Below are 21,645 nucleotides of genomic sequence, written 5' to 3' on the forward strand. Positions count from 1 at the left end.
TAGAAAAAAAAAAAAGTTCGAAGCGAGCGGGTTTCCTCGGCAGCGTTGCCATGGATACGAAGCTACATCGCTGCCCACCTGAATAGAATTAAACGTACATGGTCGCGTAAACAATTGCAGGGTTTGGTGGGAGAAGGGCATATCTCGAGTTTGGACTAATAAATTAACGAATTCCCATAATTCTTGATAAAAAAAGGTAGTTTAATAAATTTTTAGTAGTTTGTAAGAAGGGCTTAAGTCAAATTTTACACATCTGTTTTTATTTAGTTCGCCAAAATATTGTGGCGTGCCGCCTAAAGGTCAGAGTATCTGAGTCACAGCGGGCGTCCACTGTTAGGCAACGGCTCGGCATCCACGGTTCTGTATCGTTCTCGGGGTGATAATGAAACAGGTTCACGTGACAACGCATAAATAACAGAACTAGCGAAGTTCCCGCGGCAACGAATACACACTGGCTACCGGCGGATAGCACGCGTGAAACGGAACCCTTGAAGGTGTCTTCTAGGCTGTCCGAGTGTCCGACAGAAGAAACCAGCTCAGCTAAGAGCTAGAAGACGACAGACTAGCCAGGAAGACGTGATTTCATAGTGATTGTAATTGCATTTGTAAACGACTTATCCAGTAAATAGCTTCGCCTAATTCGGAACCCATTAACTTCTTGTCAGGTTACCAGTATACGCGACAATATGCTACAGGTTTTCATTCAGTTCTTAGGCAAATAAACAGCATTCGTGCCTAGGCACGCTGCCTAAGCCTCCAGTCACAAATAACGATTAGAACCGATACAAAGACCTTTAAACAACTATGCTGTTCGTAACGATGTTTTACTCAGATCCTTCCTACCACGCACTAAAGAATTGTAAAATAATCGCATTCTCGACAAAGTCATTTCAAACGAACCTTTAAATTTTTTGAGGAAACACATACAGGAGTTTGCAGAAGCTTCATAAGAGATAAATTAATATGTTCTTGGAAGAATTTATGGATCCAACTTCCTTTTAAATGCTTTGATATATATAATAATAAGACTATCGGCAGCCTGTAAATAAAATAATATGTAAATAAATAAACAAAAAATGCAGTATACTGACAGACCGATTTTAGTGCATAACTTCCAATAACAGGATTCAGACTTGAAGCACATTAAATATGTTGGCTGTTCCTGTGCTTAACTAACTGAGCATTATGCCACGAAAACGTATGGGGGGAGCAGATGTATAGATCCGCGTATTCTTGACCTCGGCACTAGATGGAGTTGTCCGCTTAACCCCCAAACCACTTTAGCCCCGGTACCCAACGGAGAGGAGGCCGAGTGGACTCCAGAACCGGTCTGGACGATGTGGAGAGGAGAAAATGTTGCTCCTACCCGGACTCGAACTCAGACCTCTCGGCCGGTTGCTATATCGACTCTTAAATTTGCTGGTAGGTGCTGTAACATGGGTCTGCACACTACGAGGGCGTGTTGGAGGCGACCGACAACAAAGATTGAAGAAGAGGACAGAGAGACAGGGAAGGAAGAATATAAAGGGAACAAGACGAAAAGAACATCAAAGGAAAGGACAAAATAAGGAATGAAAAAAGGCTTCAAGAATTCTAGATCTCGGCATCAGTTAGAGGCAGATGGTCAGTTTCACGTTTGAGCAGTTCCCCCCGGGACCCCGTTCTCCCACGGCAGTTCTCTCTGGCAATCGAACTTCGGTCGTCTTGTCAGAAGCACTGTTGACCTTACAGCTACAACCAAAAGCCTAGTCAGAATAAATAATATATTAAAACAAGAATTTAAACAACCGTGTTTACTATCCATTAGTTTTGTAACTCCAAATTAAAATTTTATTATGTATTTCTTTTTTCAAAAGACTTACCGTACGAAAACCCCGCATAACATTAAATATTTACTCTTGAACTGCAATCTCTTACTACACGGATAAGCCATTGGATCTGCTTCGCAACACAAATTCTGTGCTGGTGAATATTTTAGACCTGAAGATCTTCCTTTGATGCTGTATCAGCCCATCAGAAGGACTCCCTTATCAAGACCTAACACATGAAACCGGGATGGCCAGACAGGTCCAGAAAACGAAAGAAGTGTAGCGATTAACATTCCTTCTTATCCGGCAGATCACGAGTTCAACCTTCAGCCCGCAAATCGGCTATCTTGACAGGTTCTTCAAAGGTTTCGCCACTTCGAGAACAGATTCGTGGGCGTTTTACCTTACACGAACATTCGCAATCAAATTGTCGTTTGACGTTAAATACATAGATTGAGGGGTGTTTGAGAACAGGGTGTTGAGGAGAATATTTGGACCGAAGAGGGATGAAGTGACGTGGGAGGTTGGAGGAAACTGTATAATGAGGAGCTTCATAACTTGTACTCTTCTCCAAGTATAATTAGAATGATCAAGTCAAGGAGGATGAGATGGACATGACATGTAGCACGAATTGGAGAAGAGGAATGCATATAGGATATTGGTGGGAAAGCCAGAAGGAAGGAGACCACTGGGAAGACCAAGGCATACGTGGGTGGACAATATTAAAATGGGTCTCAGAGAGATAGAATGGGATGGTATAGACTGGCTTGATCTGGCTCAGGATAAGGACAAATTGAGGGCTCTTGTGAGTACGGAAATGAACCTTCGGGTTCCATAAAATGCTGGGAAATTCTTGAGTAGCTGCAGATTTGGCTTCTCAAGAAGGGCTCAGCTTCATAAGTAAGTAAGCGTCGTTAAATAACCAATATACAATCAACTGATGTGGCACGAAGTGGGATCAGAACCCATGTCCCAGCATACGCAGGTATACGACTGTGCAGGCATCAACAGCCGTCAAGCTTAGTATTTCATATGCAGTCGCTACTTAACCACCGCATTTTGCTGCAACGCCTTCATATGAATCTGCACTTAAAATTTACGGGCAAAGGAGACTCATGCTTCATCACTGATAAGCCCAGATTATAAGTTTAACTGTGTCCGCAAGGCATTACCGCGACCACTGGGACTGATAAACCAGTATAACTTTATGACTGAATACTGTGGCGTGTAGACCTGCTGCTGTGCAGGGACCTCGAAACAAACACCAAGTACTGCCATTACTACGCAATACGTGAATAAGCAGATGGCCGTGTCTGAGAAACGGCTCGGTAAACACGTTCTCGTGGAAACGAACACGCACGCAGCAACAGAAGAACGGTGCTTGCGATGTGGTTCGTCGGCGCTGTATTTGTCAGTGTTCAGCTGGGAGGAGTTCTGTACTGGCGGCTCTGAAGAGTTCAGTTGTGGGATATTCGCCGGACAGCAACGAAGTAAGCGCGGAAGGCTCAAATTTCTCACCCGTTAGAAGCCGTTGCTAGGGAACGGCTGTTGGAGAGAGAGCAGGCTGGAAAAGGCATAGCAGGTGCTGTGGTGATTTGTAGTGCCGAAATTAGCGATAGCGCTATTAATTACTTGTAGTGCCAAATGATGTGTATAAGTGGTCAATAAATCCATTCACCAATCCATACCCCTTCTATTTTTTTCAATGTCTCTTCCAGCCCATTCAGGGCTCATGCCTCTTATTCAGTTTCGTAATCATTTTTTTCACAGACGGTAGGACTCCCTGGACGAGTGATATGCCTGTCGCAAGGCTGCTACCTAAACACAGAACAACACAAACACAGAATAAACGAATACACACATAAAACATCAATGCCTTGTGTGGGATTCGAACCCATGATCCAAGCGTCCGAGCTAGCGAAGACAGTTCATGCCTTAGACCGCGCGGCTACCGTGACCGGCATACCCCGTCTATAGTCACTCCTAAATACGAGGGTCGTACTGAAAGTCATGAGCAACAATTTTTTGTAAAGTAACATGTTTTATTATTGACAAACCAAATACACCACCTCAATCTACAGACCTTTCTTTATTTGTCCACATAATCGCCACTTCTCTGTACACATTTCTCCCAGCGTTCTGGGAGTTTGAAAATTCCCCTTCTGTAAAATTCCGTTCCAGCCATCCGAAGACACTGACGCACTGCTTTCTGAATTGCCTCCCTTGTCTCAAAACGTTGTCCACGCAGCTGATCCTTCACAAATCCGAAAAGATGGTAGTCGGAGAGTGCCACATTAGGGCTATAGGAGGGGTGTGGAAGAACTTCCCACCCCATCTTTGCAATTGCTTCCAATGTGAGGCTAGCGGCGTGGGGGCGAGCGTTGTCATGCAGGATGATGATGTTTCGTCCCGGACGTTTATCGCGCAATGCACGACGGAGCTTGTGCAGTATCTGGACATAACGAGCAGCACTGATGGTTTGCCCAGGTTCCAGGAATTCGGCCAGAATAAACCCCTCTGCATCCCAGAAGATTGTGCCCATCAACTTCGCAGCTGATGGCACTGTCTTTGCCTTCTTTTTTGATGGAGAATGCAAATGGTGCCATTGCTTACCTGCCATTTCGTTTCAGGCTCGAAATGATGAAACCAGCTTTCGTCACCTGTCACAATACAGAGCAAAAAATCATCGCCTTCGTGTCGATATCTCTGCAGCAGTTCTGAGGTGATGGCTTTTCGCTGACCTTTATGGTCTTCGGTCAATAACCGCGGGACCCAACGAGCACAAACTTTCCTACAGTCCAAGCTTTCAATCATCTCCTGTACTGCACTGTGCCCTATTCCAAGTTTTCGGGCTATTGTGTCCACAGCCACACGCCTGTCATCTTGAATGATCTCATCCACTCTTTCCTTGTTGCGTTCAGTTGAGGCTGTCGAGGACGACCGCTCCGAGGCTCATCTTCAGTGCTGGTGTTCCCATCTTTAAAATGTTTCACCCATCTTCGAACACTACTCGCACCCATGCACACACTTCCATAAGCACGCTGAAGTCTCTGGTGAATTTCTGCAGCAGGGATTTCCTCTTTCACAGGAAATTCGATGACAGCACGCTGGCGAAACGACATATCGTTGTCGGCCATTTTGTTAGGAGTGATACTGGTCACGTGATGCAAGCTATTGACGTCACAAGGGACTCAAGGTTAACACAACAGCTGGTTCCAACTACTACCGTACTCTCTTTCGTCTGCTGTTCCCAGGTTGCATGCAAAAAAAAGTTGCTCATGACTTTCGGTACGACCTACGTACATGACAATACTGTACAGTGCAAACAGTTCATTCATTACGTTTAGGCTGAGTTGGACGACCGGAGAATGGGTTTCGATTCCCGGGAGGGGCAGAGAGCCCACCAGGAGACCAACTGAATGGACGCTGGAAGCTCTTCCCCCATAAAGTAAGGTAACAGACACGCGAGGCCGACCACTCACTTTCATCTACAGATGTTGCAAAAATCTCCGAGCTTCGTTGACCGTTACAAAGCCAAACTTGCAGTGGTCAGCCAGCCGAGGTACGAGAAGGGCGGTGAAGACCGCCAAGCGATAGCGCATAAGGAGAGAAGCCAATCCTTCTTTGTATCCCCCCTTGCCTCTCCAGCCTTCTTCTCTTTCTGGGACGCCGCTGAGGCCCGGAGACACTCTTCGTCGGGCATACTACTGAGGCTATGAATGCGTGGAACTATACCTCTGTTCCTCCATACGCTTGCATGATGCGGTGCTTAATTAAGCACTGCCTTCTTTATAAACAAGCAGCAGTGAACCAAATTCTAACTCAATGCAACACCAAAATCCACCAAACCAACGGTAAATGCTTCTTTTAAGCTGCACAAATGTTTCTCGGTACATCTGCCAAGTTGTCGCCGAGCGCTTAAACAAATCATCCAGACGAAGTAGCAGCGACAATAATTCTGTCCCCTGTCCTATTACACGAATTTCGAGAGATTTTCTTGTGCCGTGACGTGTCGCACTGCCGAAACCTGCGGAACGCAGAAGTTCCTGCGAAGTGCGGGAAGCGGAGTTGCGAAATTTACTCGTGTCACTTGCTTTATCTGACAACAATGTCGGTATGGGCCTACGGCGTCGAATGGACGATAAATCGGAAAGGACGCGATCATGGCACAACCTGTACCATCGCGACGTTTACTTCAAGGGCAGAGGGAAATCAAGAAAGACCCTCAGGAGAGTCAGTGTCCCGACCGAGATTCGAACCAGGCACGTCCCGAATACAATTCGGAAGCGCTCCCACTTGAAGCAGTTTCTTAGATCATCATTATGAACAAAACAGGATAATTCAGTCTGTAAGTCACTGGCTTGGAGTCCCTGCAGGGGGGGATACCCTTATCACCCCAAATCTGTGGCTCTCTTAGGGGTTATTACCCCAGATGTAAAAACAGCCGAAGCGTGAAACTGACCACTCACCTATATCCAGTGTCGAGATTAATGTATGGAGCGTTACCATCTCCCGCACACGTCTTTACGGGGCAGTGAGAAGTCACAGGCAAATCATGTTTTTATCACTACCGTCATTAGAACACGCTATTACCAGTACAACTTTCAGCATCAGCCTGCCAGTCTGATGACAAAACAATAATCAAACAATATTTTTCTGGACATTATTCATCGTCCTGCTTTTTATTTTAAAACACAGCGTTTCGGAGACCGGATCAGCTGGCCCTATTGACAGAGCTAGTCTCTGTCTCCGGACACCTGTGCTAAAACCAGATAGGTTATACAAACCTAGCACAGCAAAAACCACATGCCAGAGCTAAGAAAAAAGTTAAAATACTAAAAACTCCACACGTCTGGTGCAAGGCCTCATACACGTGGAGTTTTAATGTTTCAGTGTATTGTCTTAGCTCTCGCAGATGTTTTGTGCTTGGCTCGTATAGCATATCTTGTGTTGGTACAGGTGTCCGGAGACAGGGACTACCTCTATCAATTGGGCCCAGCTGAGTATTTTCACCTGAAGACGGAGACAAAATTCCGTATCCCAAATGCTGTTTTTTAAATAAAATAATGGATAATGTCCAGAAAAGTAATGTTTGTATGAAAGTACAATCGCTACAAAATTTAGATCTTAATAACAATAATTATTTCGCATGGAAATACACAGTGAACGAAAGTTGTTTTGCTCCCAGCTGTGCACTCAAATATATGTATTTCTATGCTGCAGCATTACAACCTGCTGTACCCCTTATAAAAACGTATTTTGTATTGCAGTAAAGCACATGGTTACTACATGTGCCTGCTTCAACAGTTATCCTATATTTTCCCCGCAAAACATATTGCGGGGCGCTGCCTAGAAGCCAGAATATCTGAGCGGGCGTCCATTGCTAGACAACGGCTTGTTAAAAACATTTGGCCGAGACAACAAGCTGGAATAGAGCACTGCTGAGCAACGCTCGGTAAACACAGCCTAAAAACCCGGAATATTGAAGTTGGAAAATGACAGAGACGTCCATTGCCAGGAAACGACTCAATACGCGTTGTTCCCGCAGCAAACAATACGCTACAGATAAAATTAACGTGTTACCTAAAAATGAAAACAAGTTCCCGTTGCAACGAAGAGACCAGCTACCGATACACTTGCTACTCGTAACACGGGAAACGAAACCCTTCAAGAAGGTATCTTCTAGTCCGTCTGACTGTAGAAGATAAGAGATCAGAGAGACCAGAGAGGAGGTCAACCCGTGTGGAGGTGGGGTCAAATACCTCCACCGTGACCCTGCGAGTCGAAGGAGGCGAAGAAGAGGGAAGTCTCAAATTTGAGACAGTAAAATATGGTTGAGAGCACCAAGGGACTCGGACCCGAGAAAGACTGCGCTGGCAAGGACGAGCAACATACAGAAAAGAGAGGTCGCCCCTCAAACGGTAATAAATATCTGGTCATGGGCACCAGATGGGGCTCGACACCAAGACTTACTGACTCACCGTTAGTCGCAATGTGACTTTGACTCTGAGCGGAGGTCAATCCCATGTGGAGGCGGGGTCGAATACCTCCATCGTGACCCTGTGAGTCGTAAGAGGCGACGAAAAGGGAAGTCTCGAATCAGAGACAGTTAAATATGTCTCGAGAAGGACGGATCTCGGACCGAAAAATGATTGCGCTTGCGAGGGCCAGCAGTAACTGTATACGACAGACCCGTCCTCTCGTCAGAGGAAGTGCCCCACATCAACAGACCCGCAACTGTCTAACAGCAATAAAAATCTGGCCGCAAGCTCCAGATGGGTGCTTTACTCCAAGACAGACTGGCCGACTGGCCGTCGGTCGTAACATGAGACTCAGGCTCAGCGGAGGTCAGAACAGAGGAGAACTGAGAATAGGACAGAACAGATCAGAGGCGAATGGAGCTGAGAGCAGAAGAAGCCCGCTCAGCTAAGAATCAGAAGACGACAGACTAGCCAGGTGGTATCGTCTGGAAGACCTTATTTCAGAGTAATTGTAACTGTAATTGTAAACGAATTCTCCAATAAACAGCTTCACCTAATCCGGAACCCATAATTTCTTGTCGCAATACCAGGATACGTGACAAATTTTACGTGTTTCACGTGATTCTCGGTGATTATTTTCCTAAGCATGTAGTGGAGACGCAGTGTGTTCGATCGCGTAGTACGTGGATTTATAAATATTACTTAGACTAATTTCATGCTTCTTTACGAATGCATGGAACACGTGTACCACCCGATATATATCTCGTAGAACAGGCGCATTATACGGCACGGCAGGTGATTCTGCAGTGCGTGAAATTCCAAACGCAGGATGGAACTAGGGTTACTGTGCTCCACGAGCTTCGCTCACAATAGACAGGAATTTCTGCCAGGTTCCATCCAATTACGTACATACTCGAACTCCCGTAATTCTGACATGTACAGGCCTGATTAATTTTCCCTTGGAAATACGCAATTCATGTGTAGCGTACAAAGTTCATCAACATGAAGTGTATTTCAGCGTTGTTCAAACATGGGCTGCATGTCAGTTCATAGATACATAAAGCATATTTACTTTTAACGGAAATTAGAACACAAATGACGTCATAGTATCTCAAGTATCATGTACGTTACAAGGCCCTCTGTTGCGTACTGTCTCATATTTAGAAGCGCCGCTGATGTAATACAGACTTCCCGGAATCAATATCCGGAATTTTATATAGAGACAGTAAAAGTGCTTACTTTTCCTGTGCACACTGTCGTTGTTATGGCGGATTGCGGAACAAAATTACAAGTAGAATATCGGGAACCAAGAGACAGTACAGTAACACAGAAATGGAGAATATTACACAGAACTGGTATTTTTCGCCGGACACAGTTACAGAAGACGGTTCCAGAGGAAAAAACGACCGAAGCGTGAAGCTGATGACTCACTGCTGCGAGTAGTTACTACAAGGGTCCAGAATGCCTAGTCTTACTTTCATCCTACCCGCGTGATCTTATAGCGAGGCGAGGGATACAGGGGCTTTCCCGTTTAAAAAGTGAAAGCAGGCTTATGCGATATCCATGCTGTCTGTGTGTCTGCGAATCCTCCTCCCCTATTAACTCTGAATCCCTCAGCCAATCTTTATGAAACTTGGTACGTGCGTCACGGCGTACTTCATGAATCCCTCCCATCAGTCTGTATGTGTATTCCTCCTATCGTTGCCAGACAGAGGTTCAGTAAAGTGTATCCATCCTTTCACTGCTAAGTAACGGCTCGGTAAACACGTTCCCGCGGCAACGAATACATGCAACAATAGAAGATTATTAGGCGCGTGTCTGTGTATCCCCTTATCGTTGCTATGTAACAACTCGGTAAAGACGTGCCAGCGGTAACGAAAAATTATTTGAGGCGTCATTTTCTATGCGATTCGTGTCGTGTAAAAGGAAAGAAGGCAATCGGTTCTTCCCAGAATCCCGCGTGGAGGCGGGGTCGAATACCTCCATCGTCGTAGGATGCGACGAAAAGGGAAGTCTCGAATCTGAGACAGTAAAATACGGTCGCGAGTCCCACGGGACTCGGACCCGAGAATGACTGCGTTGGCGAGGACCAGCAGTAATTTTAAACGACAGACCCGTCCTCTCGTCAGAGAGAGAGTCCCACATCAACAAACCCGCCAACTGTCTGACAGTAATAAAAATCTGGTCGTAAGCCCCAGATTGGTGCTTTATTCCATGACACACTGGTCTACAAATCGTCGGTCGCAACATACGAGTAAGACTCAACCCGAGTTCTTCCCAGAACTTCCTGTTTTACATTTCAAGACAAAATAATAATAACCTGGAAATGTACAGGCCTACGACGTCTAAAGCACAAACACAAGGACAAATTAGGAGCAGTAACTTCAGTTTACTTTCAAGTTCTCTTAGAGGAAGCCACTGGCAGGGTTTGTGCAGCATTTCTGTAGAGTACAAAGTTTGCAATAGTGTTTCTCAACTTTAACGTGAAAGAGTAACGTGGATAACGAGACAGAGACTGGTTCGTCACAGCTTCCTCAAGACGATCAAGGTAAGTGGTTATAACTCCTCAGTATTCAGGAGGTACAGGATTTGATTCTCTGCAGTTTCGTCTCACGAAATTCGTGTTGTATCGCTTTCACACCCCGAACACGCAAGTGTGCGAATTATAAAACCGATGTAGAAAAAGGGAGGAAGGAAGTGGAGGAGAATGAAAAGGGTATCAAGGCGTAAATAAGAAGGGCGAGACGAGAATAATAAAAAGAGGAGAAAAGCCAGTGTAATGAAGAACAGGGAATAAGATGAAGGGACAAGCAGAGAAAAGAGCGGTGAAGTGAAAAAGAGAAAAAAATAATAACAATAATGGCGGGAGGTTAATACGGAAATGACGGAGAAGGCAGGCAGAGGAGAAGGTGACGAAAGAAATTAAAAAAAAAAAGAACCCGAAGATGAAGAATCCTAAGGCTAAGAACAGCAAGAAAACGTAGAATAATATGAAGTAAAGTAAAGCTACCCCTGTAACAGGCCGTGGAGGCCCATGCGGTTGTGAGACGTCGAGGCTCCCACAAATACAAAATGTTATTGCTTCAGCCAACTTGTTCGGTGACATAAGCGTGCGTATTTGAATTGACTTTCGATAAACATGGAGTGACGGTTATTGGATTCAACTGGCTGAGGACAGCCTATTAGCGGGCTCTGATGAAAGCAATAATGAACCTTCTGGTTTCATAACAGCGGGAAATTTCGTGACCAGCTGAGCGAATAGAGGCTTCTCAAAATGAGATAAGTGTCATGAATTTAATTAGGCAAATAAAATACAACGTAAAATAAAAACAAACTGAAGTAATTTGCCACCAAATTTGAAGTTAAAATATGACAAGTATATAGAGGGAGAAAGACAGTTGTTTTAAAGGAATTAAAACAACTACAGACATCTGTCGGTAAGTCGCGTAACTATGTAACCGGTCACCGTATTGCATTGTCACGTGTTGGGAGGGGCGTGCGTGGCTTATAGGACAGGTTCTGGATTGGATGATTGGATTTATTGGAACCTTACTCACACAGCTCGGAGACTACAAGCAATACACAGCTATTGCTAATCTACATACATTACAGTTCACCGTTAAGGTGCGGCCACACAGAGCGCTACGTACGCGACGCACGCTACACGAATAGAAAAATATCTCCCTTTATTGCCAATGTGACTGGCCACACAGACTTCGGTACGCTACGTACGCTATGTTCGCTATGTTAGCTGCGTCATAATGTGTTTGATTCTCGGCAATATTTTTAAAACGTCGCGCTGGACGGGCATGCGCACTGGGCTCGATTCCAGGTGTCAGCTGCGCGCCTTAGTAATTTCCCACGCTGATTACAACACGTGTTATGTATCATTCAGTGCAGTATTCGCTTAGATGAAAATGACACTGGAGGAATTAATTGAAGAAGTAAGGAAGTTGTTCTTAAGTTCACGCCATGCACCCACTTCCTTTTACGTTTACACAAGGAAAGTAACAGCAAAAGCTCATCGTCGGAATCATCGCTGCCCCCCCCCCCACGGCACACTATCGGCCAACATCTCATTCAAGACTGAGCAGTTTCGTACCAAACATAGCTTTCTGTGTGGCTACGCGGTGTAGCGAACATAGCGTAGCACTCTGTGTGGCCGCACCTTTACACAGCGCATTAGGGTTCTTAGTCTTCACTAGTCGTATCCTGGCAACGGATTTATAAATCTCGCTGTCACTTCAAATGACACATGCAGTCCTCTTTGCACTGCATAATTCCTTCCTTGTCATTTCTTCTCAGTCACCTTGGACTGCCATCTCCAGAAGTAGACCCAGTTCTTGACAACTCCCTCAAAGGAATGCTCAATCAACTGTACTCTCTCATTCTGACAACTAACTTCTCAAAGTCAAAGTCACATTGCGACTGATGGTCAGTCAGTCAGTGAGTCTTGGTGTCGAGCCCCAATTATTACCGTTTGACAGTTATGGTCTTGCTTCTGTGGGGCGTCCTCTCTGACGAGAGGACGGGTCTGTCTTTTGTTTATGCTGCTGGTCCTTGCCAGTGCAGTCTTTCTTGGGTCGAAGTCCCTTGGGACTTGCGACCACATTTTACTGTTTCAGATTTGAGACTTCCCTTTTCGTCGCCTCCTACGACTTGCAGGGTCACGGTGGAGGTATTCGACCCCGCCTCCACACGGGGTTACTAACTAACTTCTCCCTTGAAATTTCCTGTTATATAGATTCGGGGCGGATCCCACGGAAAACGCCGTCTTCTACCGTCCCACATTGTTTTAGGCGTGTTTACTGATCCGTTGCCTAGCAATACGTCCTATTGTTGCGCGCGTTGGTTCCCGCGGAAATGTGTTTACTGAGTCATTGCCTAGCATTGGGTATACACGTCACCATATGTACAGCTATGTATCCCTTCCGTCAGAATATTGATGGTAATTTTATCGAGAAACGTACGCACACGAATTTGGATAACATGAAATTCATACTAACTTCATCACCACGTGATTGGGTTAGGTATAGGTAACCCTTGGTTTTATAGCTGTTCCCCTTTGTTACCTTTAGAGGGTTTAATTGTTTTCCGTGAGGGGGCTGATTGAATCATGAAGTTCTAGAATAATAATTAGAAAGCCCCTCCCCTTCTTTTCTCTCCTACGTGAGTGGTATATTCCCCTTCCTCTCTCTCTCTCTCTCTTGTCTACATTCGGCCTAGTAAGCACAGGTTTTGTTTGGCGCAAATTAATGCAGTGCAAAAGGGATGTAACTCCAATATCCTGGGGTCTTTGCATAACGTGCAAGAAACTGATGCACAATGAGACTACGTCTGTCTTTGCCATCTAAAAGACTTCTTTGACGCATTGATGAAAGTGGGTATAGGCTTAACCGTTAAAGGAATTTAACTGGAGTCTGGATAGCTCAGTCGATACAGTAATGGCTACAGGCTAGAAAACCAAAAATTCAGGGATCAATTCCTGGCAGAGGCACGTGAGTTTTCTTTCATCACACCATCCGGAATGATTCTCGAGTACACCAAAATCTGTATCCGGTGGGCACTGGGGGCTCTTCCTCTGTGGGGCGAGGTGGGGGGCCGTAATGTAAACAACTAACCTTTTTCTACGTTTTGGTCATGGATGTACGGAGTACTCCACCCCCCCACACGTCTTCACGGTATGGTATGTGACATGACGCCCGAAAGCCGGAAGAGTGGAGTCAGAATAGACGTTCATTGCTAGGCAACGAGTCGGTAAACATACACCCGTGGCAACGAATACGCAAGCAACAATCGAGTAACTCCAGTTGCTATGCAACGGCGCTGTAAACACGCCTTTCCAACAACAGGCATGCTGTGTTTCCTGAGTGGTCCGTGCAATGTGGTTATAAAGTAGAGTTCATCTGAGAAGTCGTAGTCGAGTTGAGTCGAGTGGAATCGAGTTCCGAGACGCCAGCCTGCCGGGATATGGGGTACTGAATTGAGTTGGCACTTGGAGGATAATGGCAGAAAAGGAATTAGGCCGTGCACAGAAAACTTCACGTGTGATTTGAAGTTACAGTGAGACTGTTATAAATCCGTTGCCAGGATACGACTGGTGAAGACTGAGAAACCTAATGAGTGTGCAGCGGCGAACTTCAAAGTGTGTAGATCAGCGATAGCGCTGTAACTGCCTGTAGTTCCGAGTGGTGTGTATAAGGCGTCAATAAATCCAATCATCCAATCCAGAAGCCGTCTTATAAGCCACACAAAAACCCTACACGTGACAATAAAAACCGTTCAACTTATGTGAATTTAATTGCTGTTTTTGAGGGTAAAGAAAGGTCTATAGCCCGTACGCTGAAATGGAAGACCCATTTCTGTCACAGAGAACATGAGTACACGACCTCAAACAGTGACCTTATGAAGGTCCATAACTTTCACCTGGAACATTTCGAAATGTTACTTAACGCGGTGCTGAAAACAATTTACGTTTCAGTGCAACAGATGTGGTTCTAACGGTTTGTGACAATGATCTAGTGCGCTTAAATATTCATGGGCGATCAGCCGTGTAAATGTTGAGGTAAAAACCAACGTTTCAGATATTTCCTCCGCCTCCATCACGAACGGCAGGATCTCCTAAAACACTGGTTTTTATTTTACCTCAATACTGGCACGGCTGACTGCCCTTGGGGGTTTTAGCACATTATCGGCCGCGTAAGCTTCAGATCTTACACAATCATTTAGTATTTCAACATGAGATAGTTAGGAGCCGGAATGGCGTAGCCGGTATAGACTAGCGAGGGGTCGGAGTTCGAGTCTCGCGGTAGGGTAAAGTTTCTCTCCTCCACGTCGTCCACTCTGGGGTTCACTCAGCTTCCTATAGAATGGGTACCGGGAGCTCTTTTCCAGGGGGTAAAGCTACTGGCGCGTGAAGCTGAGCACTCACCTCCAGCTAGTGCCGAGGTCAAGAAAATATGGACCTATACATCTATTCCCCCATACGCCTTAATGGCATAGTGCTTAATTAGTTAAGCAAAGGAATAACTTTACATTTACCTTTTCTTTCCTCCGTGGCCTTTACTCCACAAGCGAACTATACCGACCGAGCGACCGCCGCTTGTCGGCGAAGTTAGTGCTAACTTCTGCGGATAGAGGGTGTCGCGTGGTCAGCGCAACGGATTCCCCACGGTCGTTAGTCTCGGTTTTCTAGACCGGATTGATTACCTTTACCTTACACAAGAAATGTACTCGGACAGTCCCCACTGTCTAGACCAAACAGTTTAATTTCGAATAACAGTGTCTATGTCCCATTAAATCTACAGTTCAGGATACATGATACCGAATTCTCACGCATGGGGTTCGATTCGATCACAGGGTCCTTCAAGTGAGCTCTGTACTGGACAAACTGTCAGGAGGGTTTCCCCTGCATCAGTGCCTCTCGCATTTATCTCGTACCGACCCTGGGGTCTGCAACAGGCCTGAACACGCATCGTGTTACCGCAAAAATAATGCAATGAGCGCTTCCTTCCACACCTTTTGCACTTCTGTAAACATCCTACCATTCAGCGCTATACTGTCTGAGGTACTTGTGGGATTCGACACATCCATAAACATGCATCACAACTGCAACTTGTGATACGACGCCTGAAAGCCGGAATAGTGAAGTCAGAACAGACGTTCATTGCTAGGCTACGACTAGGTAAACACAGTTCCGCGGCAATGAATACGCAAGCAACTACCGAGTAACTTCCGTTGTAATGCAAAGGCGCTGTAAACATGAGGCTGTTTTCTGAGCGCTCCGTGCAAAGTGGTTATAAAGAAGAGTTGAGTTGAGGAGAGTTTAATCGAGTTTCGAGACGCCAGCCTGCTAGGACAGGAGCTTCGGAGCAGAGGAACTGCAGTGAGTCGAGTTTTCGGAACTGGCAGCTGCAGAATAATGGCAAGAAAGAATCAGGCTGTGAAAAGCCTTCCTGTATGATCTGAAGTTACAGTGAGACTGCTATAAATCTGTTGCCAGGATACGACTAGCGAAGACTGAGAACACTAGTGCGTGGGTAACGGCGAACTGTAAGTGTTTACGTCAGCAACAGCGCTGTACTGCCTGTAGTTCCGAGCGGTGAAGGTGTCAAATAAATTCAAACATCCAACCCAAAACCCGTCTTTTAAGTCACTAATACTCGTGATACTCTGTTTGGGGTTCGTCTCTGACTCGGCCCTTCGCTTCAGGAAAGAACACAGAACCTACGTGACTGTGAGGCTACAGCTTGCTTACAATTCCGCCACCTGGGCCATCATTTTACGGGGCCACGTGACTACCAAGAGGCTCGTGTAAGATACTGCACTTCATTCGGCCTGTAGGATTGCTGAGGCGTTCAAATTGAGGGGGATGCGGATGCATAGATCACTGAAGGTCGTGGTGCAAGGGCCGGTTTAGGCCTACTCTTTATGCAAGTCATACATTCAAGAAGTATTCTTTTTACTGGCTGTAGAGTCCCCTTGGACGAGTGATCAGCCCGTCTCAAGGCCTCTATCTAAACACAGGACAAACACAGGACAAACACGTACACATACAAAACATCGATACCTTGTGTGGGATTCGAACCCACGATTCCGGCTTCCGAACAAAGACAGTACATGCCTTAGACCGCTCGGCTACCGTGACCGGCCATACATTCAAGAATACAGTAGGTAACTTTAGCTTTAATGACAGCGTTGAAGGAAAAATCTTCCACAGAATATCTGCATCTTTCATCTGTTTGGAAAACAACCTGATGCAAAATCGTACTGTTTATCTTTTGAACATATACAGGCTGCACTGAAGCATGGACCTTGGTTGCTATTACACGAAGCTACCTGTGGAAAAGGACAGAAGGTACTACCAAGCGATAATGAGTTACTGCAGATTCGACAGGTGCTACAAATCCATACAGTCACATTACCTGTGCCCAAACGACCGATAAAGTTAGATAAATGAAGTGTCAATAAACACCATTTGCATTAGTTCAGGAGATACAGCCTTTCTGCACCAAACTGTCCTTCAAATGCATCGTGTACTACACGTATGGATCGTGTCAGATTTAGTCGTCGCAACGAACAGCTGTAACTTCCCAAATACTCGTGCATTCCTTCAACTCTGTCCGTCATGTTTCATCATTTGATGTAGTTCAGTATTACATTTCAAGCCATAGAAGAGCATATGAGGTCTTCTTCTTCTCCCTCCTCTTCTCCTTCTTCTTCTTCCTCCTCCTCCTCTTTTTCTTCTTCTTCCTCCTCCTCCTCCTCTTCTTCCTCCTCCTCCTCCTCCTCTTCTTCTTCTGCTTCTTCTCCCTCCTCTTCTCCTTCTTCTTCCTCCTCCTCCTCTTTTTCTTCTTCCTCCTCCTCCTCCTCCTCTTCTTCTTCTTGGTGTGACGCATCGTCCTGCCATCCATTGGCATTTCAGTTACCCATCTGTGACACTGGGCGAACTGAACTATTAGTTACCATGAAAATGAAAAACGCCGATCACAGGGACCGCGCGGTCTAAGGCATGAAACGTCTTTGTCCGCTCAAACACTAGCGTCATTGGTTCGAATCCCACTCGAGACATGGATGTCTGTCCGCGTTACTTCTGTTTGTGTTGTCCTGTGTAGGTAGGGACCTTGCGAAAGGGCTGATCCCCCGTCCAAGGAGTCCAACCGTCAGACCCGTACTTCCACATTAATTCTGATGGGAAACAGGCCAGCGCCTAATATGAAAGGCAGGAGATGAAAAAGAGATAACCTAACGTCTTCCTGGTGAAAATGGAAAGGGTCACATTTGGCACTGCACATCTACAATGAAAATTTTACTGTGGCTCGTGTCGGCCCAGCAGGTCTTACAATCCATACCTTCACATAAGCTCACATCGAGTTCAATCAAACGTCTTAAAAACGACCCGTCGTAATAAAAAATGATAAAACGCTCCCTGTCGCCGACAAGGTAGAACTCAGTCGACGAGACCATTATAACGAAGTGTGTGTGGTCGTCGTGTTTAGAAACTTAGAGACGCCTTAGAAACATTCGACAAAATATTATCACATTCTTTTAACATTCAAGCGATGAAACTATCTGAAGAAATACTTGGACGTTTCTGCAAGCCTGCATCAGATGCAAAGCGGCTGTCAGCAGCAATAATTCGAAATAATTCGACGAAATTCTAGAAATGTCTTGTCGGAGAGCGAATCTACGAAAACGAATACAATTAATGGATCGAAAATGTCACGCCTCTATGTCGATGTTGTTTCGATGCTTTCCTGCAATCTGTTATTGTGAGACAGTCTCTAAATAAATGCGTAAGAAGGCACAGCGCTTATTGCTCTTCTTAGAACACTCTGATCTCCAAGACATCTCAACGGTGTTAAGACCTGCGCTGTAAATCCGGACTACTTCTAGGTGAATGTTCACAACAAGAAACAAAGTTTCATGTGTAGATAACTTTTCACTTAACAAAGTTTAGCGTTAGATTTTAAAGCTTTCCGAAACTTTCATTTCCCGAGACCAGCTATCGACGAAGCGCGTGTTGCTACTTCTGTCGAATGTTCATTTATTTTTCAGTCTTTTGTTCTCTGGCCTGTATAGATCTTTCACACTTGGGGACCAAGTTCCGCATGATGATAGTCTGAAAGAACAGCAGGCAAAATACGGAAGGAACAAAATGGTATAAAGTTGTAAGTTTCAACTTCACACTTCCTAGAGCCAGTAGGGTTATCACGACGCCACTCCTCCGTGGCCTTTAATCCGCAAGCGAACTATGCCGATCGAGAGACCGCTGCTTGTCGGCGAAGTCAGTCCCAACTTTTGTGGATAGAGGGTGTCGCGTGGTCAGCGCAACGGATTCCAACGGACGTCGATCTCGGTTCCTAGACCGGAATTTTATCAATCGGTACAACGATTTCATTTTCTTAGAGCATTAATAGTCATCTTAATTATGGAAAAATAAGGACTAATCGAAAAGCCTTATTCCCATACAAATTTCACAAATGTTTCTATTATTCTCCATTACTGAATGCAGACAGCGCACACCTACTTAACTAAATACACGCAGTGGGCAAGGTAAAGTTGTCCCTGTGCTCAACGAATTAAGCACTACGCCATGAAGACACATTGGGGAGTGGATGTATGGATCCATATTCTCTTGACCTCGGCACTAGTTGGAGGTGTGGTCAGTTTCACCCCCCGGCCGCTTTAACCCCGGGACCCATTGGATAGGAGGTTTGTGGACCTCAGAGCCGGTCTGGACGAGTTGGAAAACATTCATGACACTACCGGGACTCGAACTCCGACCCCTCTGTCGTCCAGCCCGTAGCCAGTCGCTATGCCGACTGCGCTACCCTGGCTCCTACACACAGTGGGTACGGAAATGAATTATATCGCTTACACAGTTCGTGAAATATGACTATGACTAATGACTGACATCCACAGTGCACACTTGATAGGCAACAGGCGTGCTAAAATAGACAATACATGTATCACAGAGGGACTACACTGACTTCATTTAAAAACATTCTAAATATGAAAACACGGATCGCAGTAGCGCGGAAGGCACAGAAGCCCCCCCCCCTGAAGATTTTCAACGCATTTGATGATGGCCGAGTAGGCCTAAACATGCAGTGCTGTGACGAAGTTTAAAAGGATTTAATAATTAACTGCGTGGCTTTAGTCCGCAAGCGAAGTATGCCGACCGAGCGACCGCCGCTTGTCGGCGAAGTTAATGCCAACTTCAGCTGATAGAGGGTGTCGCGTGGTCAGCGCAACGAATCCCCACGGCCGTTAATTTCTGTTTCCTAGACCGGAGCCACTACTTTTAAAAGGATTTTATATGAAACCTCAATATTGTTTCATGGTAGACACTAAGCAAAACTGAAAATACATTCTAATTTCAACTGCAACAGAATGCTAGTTTACTACATTATGACAAATACAATGTGCACGAAATTCGAGTATCATGAATATATTCTCTTCAGACACTTCCTTCTATACTGCTAATTATTGTGCGGCAACACTACCTGTATGAGCAAGAGCCGTGTTTAACTTCACGCAGCACCTGGTTACGGAACTGCCAGCTGTGAGGACAGACTATGCACATATCGAGGTTTGGGATATCACAGTCATTATAAATCTATCATACAGACATACAAACACATATAAATCACAAATCTGAAGCAACACAGATACGTAGAGAAATGACAAATTAGTCATTCTGATGAATCTTCGAGGGTATTCTCTTACGAGTAACACAATTACAAACACATAATAAACTTACAAAACTTAAATGCACCATAATCATCCATCCAACCATGCATCAAATCTACTATATAAGCCTCTAGATGCAAGATCATACAGAATCATAGAAAATTTCTCACTGCACGATACTTTGAAGGTTCTGAAAGGCAGGCTTCAGAATGGTGCAGTGAGGCACAGCACTGTAGTTGGGCTCAATTAAGATGTAACTGACTGCAGGGATAGTAAAATTAAATTGATTTCTATCAAAACTAACAATTTAAAAGCAAATTTAAACATTCTGTGATTTGTTAATATCACGAAAATTAAACTTAAAATGGGACAAGGAATCATATAGTTTTAAGTAACTTCTTAGAGAAGAGTTAACCTCGACGAACTACTAGTCGCCTATCTAGTCAGATCCCCCACATTTTATGAACACGCAGATTAGGCACAGTTTTCAGCAGAGCCCACCATTAAACTTTGATTTTCGAACGTTTCATTGAAGGTAAACAGATCTGACTAACAATCTGGTAACAAATTCTGGCACAATTTCTTTTACTGCCATCATAAAAATAAAACCCTAACTCAGGCAAGAAACCTTACAGTTGCTATTTATTTAACCCTTTGGGGGTGTGCACCCACACTGACTTCTACACAAAGGTGGAATGGCCATATTATGCAGCACACGGTAGCGTAGTTGGTTGAGGCACTGTGCTACAAGCCAGAAAGTCATGAGTTCGATTCCTGAGGGGATTTCTTTTTCAATTGATCTAATTCTTCCAGCTGGACTATGGCCCTGGGGTCGACTCAGCCTCTAACAGAAATGAGTACCACGAATCTTCCTGGGGCTAAAGGGCGGCTGGCGCGTGAGGCTGGTAACCTCACCACCATCTGTGAGCCGAATGTCTAGAAAATGTGGGATTCTCGACGTCTCACAACTCTGTGGGTCTCCGCAGCCTGTTACACGGATAGCTTTTTACACTACTAGCTATATTATGCACACAGTGAGTCATCCTGCCTCCCACAATGTAGATGCAACCACTACCCCCTTTCTTCTTGCCACATTTCTCCTCATGTACAACGCAGAGGATATAAAAACATGGCCTGTATATTTGCGTGGGTAAACATTTCAATAATTTCATGCACTGCCTTCACCGAAAAGCCTTACTTCCAGGGATGTGTTAGTTGATATGAAACCTTGAAAATGAAATGGTCTGTATCATATACATCACAGACTGTAGTCTGCTTGGTTATGACACTGATGTTTCAGGGGAACCTGCTGCTCACAACACAGGGTCAAAGTGAGTTTATAATGTGTATGTAATTGAACTAATTCTTCACTCTACACATTTTAAATGTAAAGAAGTAAACAGAATGTTCTTGTGAAATGTAAGATTTGAGGCTTTCACGGCGGTGACTATGAAGAAAGCAGTCTTCTGGGATTTGGCACCGTGTATATGTGGTGTTAACCGACGTTTCGGAGGAACGTATCGCCTCCATTTTAATTTTAAAGCTTTTACCGGTTCTCACGCTCTCTTAGCTTGCAGATTTCTTATATTTTTTCTTCTACCCTGAAAAATTAAAATGGAGGCGATACGTTCCTCCGAAACGTCGGTTAACACCACATATAC

The 21,645-nt window shown here is 45.0% G+C and overlaps 1 protein-coding gene across 4 annotated transcripts in view; it reads right to left on the minus strand.

Moving 5' to 3' along the window:
- LOC111863176 (atypical protein kinase C) overlaps positions 1 to 21,645 on the minus strand; it is a 464,860-nt gene that overhangs the window by 89,914 nt on the left and 353,301 nt on the right. The gene's annotated exons all lie outside the window — the stretch shown is intronic.

Source organism: Cryptotermes secundus, unplaced genomic scaffold (genome assembly GCF_002891405.2).
Source record: "Cryptotermes secundus unplaced genomic scaffold, Csec_1.0 scaffold339, whole genome shotgun sequence".
In the NCBI taxonomy this organism is placed as follows: domain Eukaryota; kingdom Metazoa; phylum Arthropoda; class Insecta; order Blattodea; family Kalotermitidae; genus Cryptotermes; species Cryptotermes secundus.